This window comes from Anopheles merus, chromosome 2L, assembly GCF_017562075.2.
Source record: "Anopheles merus strain MAF chromosome 2L, AmerM5.1, whole genome shotgun sequence".
In the NCBI taxonomy this organism is placed as follows: domain Eukaryota; kingdom Metazoa; phylum Arthropoda; class Insecta; order Diptera; family Culicidae; genus Anopheles; species Anopheles merus.
This window is the reverse complement of record NC_054083.1, coordinates 2974583-2977165: the sequence shown is the minus strand read 5'-3', so window position 1 is coordinate 2977165 and position 2583 is coordinate 2974583.

Here is a 2583-nt window from a genome sequence, read left to right as displayed (position 1 = left end):
AAACCTTTAATGCTAACTTAGAAGTTAATACGTATATGGCTGAGATGCTATGCTCGCTTTTGTATGCAATTGATCATATAAAATATGTTAAAGAAAGACTTGACAAAATAATAGATCTATTGTTTACTGGGGAATTTCTTTCAAAATGTAGTTGGTCAGGGATTGGTCGTCCCAATCAAAAAGTCGCATTTGCTGCGTTTGAAAATGTATTCGTATTAATCAAATTTGCTGGAGGAAACAAATTTCTTCAATTGAATGACGACTACGTGAAGAAGATTTTAGTGAGTAAAATGGATCATGGGAAGGGAAGAAATGAAACAAAAACGTTGCGGGAAATAGTTTCACTTTAGAAGCTTAGAATATTATAAGTAAATTTGTAAAGATTCACAGAAATATAAAAAATGTAAACAATTATTAATCAATGAAATCAAGTAATACATTTATTTATGAACCAAATTTAGTAACATATAAAAAGTTCCTCCATCCCTATTAGTTTATTATTGTGAAGCAATACATCTGCATTCTTCAATTATAATCCAGCTAGCACCACGAGGAGGTTGGGATAGGAGTTAAAGATACGCATGAAGTATCTTAGCATTTGCTAGCCAGCTGAAAAAGAAAAATAATACAAACAAAATTTTAAATATTGAAAAAAGCTCCTCTTTGCCTATTTATATTGCACTATTTAACTAGCTGGCTACTCTTGAAACGTGTGCGTTAAAGGACTAAAATGAAAAGATACTCCTCCATCTAACGATATCGCTACAAACTTACATTTAACATCCCTAACATTTATCCTAACTATTTCAGATGATAAATCATCTACGCTAGCTATGTAATTAAATATTACTTCTGAACTACATGGATACGTGAAAGCTGCCCTTTTCCTTAAAATCTGGTGCCCCTCAATAACGAACGTTCCTGATAATTCGGTTGCCCTGATGTAACGAACTATTTCATTATTTCTTGTTAAAAACCATGCGTTTCTATTTCCCTGTCTTAAAACAAAATCTGACCTCACGTGTAAAATTGCCTCTTCCTGTCTTAATTTTATATATGGATAAGTTAATTTTGTTTTCTGTGTACTTGTTTCAATTCTACTAAGTTCGCCTATCCTACCTACGACTTGGCTCAAGCAATTATTCCCTGTCCCGACAAATCTTTCAAATTGCTGATATTTGTTTTCGGCTGGGAACGTTGAAATTGTTGGAAGGGGTCCGATATTTTCTACATCTTCTTGTACATGCAATAGAGTATGAACATTGTAAGTCATAAACTTACGGTCGTAAATTGAACTAAATTCTGAAACAAATTGATCTAATAATGACCCTGCGTACTTCCAGTAGTCTTGATAAATTTTAGAGGAAAACATTGTAATACCTACAACCAACAGTTTAAAATGGTGATATGCCCTGTCACTTATTCTGCCTTTTAGAAGAGGAACGCTGATGTGATGTAGGAAGGTTCGGTATTCGGACGCCTTCCAAAATTTTAAACATTTAAGGGACCTTACTGCTCTCTGAAATTCTGCTGGTAATTTAATTTGAACTAGAAGCCCTGATATTTCATCCTGCTCATCTAAATTCCATTTCTCGTTTATAAAACATCCTGTCGTAAAACCTATCACTAATTTCCTCAACACTCCATAATATACTAAATGTAAATCGTCCGAAGTAGGTAGTCTTAATACTATGTTTAAGTGTTTAATATCTAACAACGGCGATGGGCGTATCTGATGTCCTATGGAGTAATCTCCATTTCTAAATTCTTCGTTCGTTCGTGCTTCTGCTGTTCCCTCGAAGATCATCCTTCCCATGTAGCTTCTACCCAAAATTTTGCATTTATGGCATCCTTGTATGCCATTGTGGTTTTTAACACCTAAAATCGATCGAATACAATGTTAATGTGTTACATATCTTTCCTTCTCATGAAATCGTACAATCGTGAATACTTACATTTGATGAACGCTCTAGCAGGGGCGTCTGCAAGTATCGCTCTTAGTGAGATGGAAATACGTTTTCCATTTATAACTACTCCGTTGTCCTGGACATCATTTATTTCTGTTACCAGACGGCGCAGATAATCCTCTGCATTATCCGGTTTAGAAGTTCCACAAAATATTCCAATAGTCATTATTGGAACGTCAGGAATACCATGCAGCTGCATCAAAATGGGCCAGAACTGGGTAGTTCCGCTATTATGCAGAGGAATACCATCCATAGAAATATTCAATTCAAATGAATCTACAGGAGGCGGAGTAGTGCTGAAATAAACAAAAACATTAATGGCTAGTAAAATAAGGTAACAGTTGAATTGATGTTACTACCGAAACTGTTCTTGCAGAGATTTATCTATTCCTTTGTACCACATTTGTCCACCAGCCAAATTTTCAATTTCTTTTCCCATGCCTACAGGAGTCTTCAGAAATGTCCTGGAATCTTTAGAAACATAAAAATCAGTTGTTTTTAGTATTGCTTCTAAGAAATCATTAATAGCGGCATGCGTGATTTGATGTTTCAGAGCCCACAATCGCTTCGTTTCAACAAATACTTGATTCTTGTGGGCTCTATCAAATTCACTATA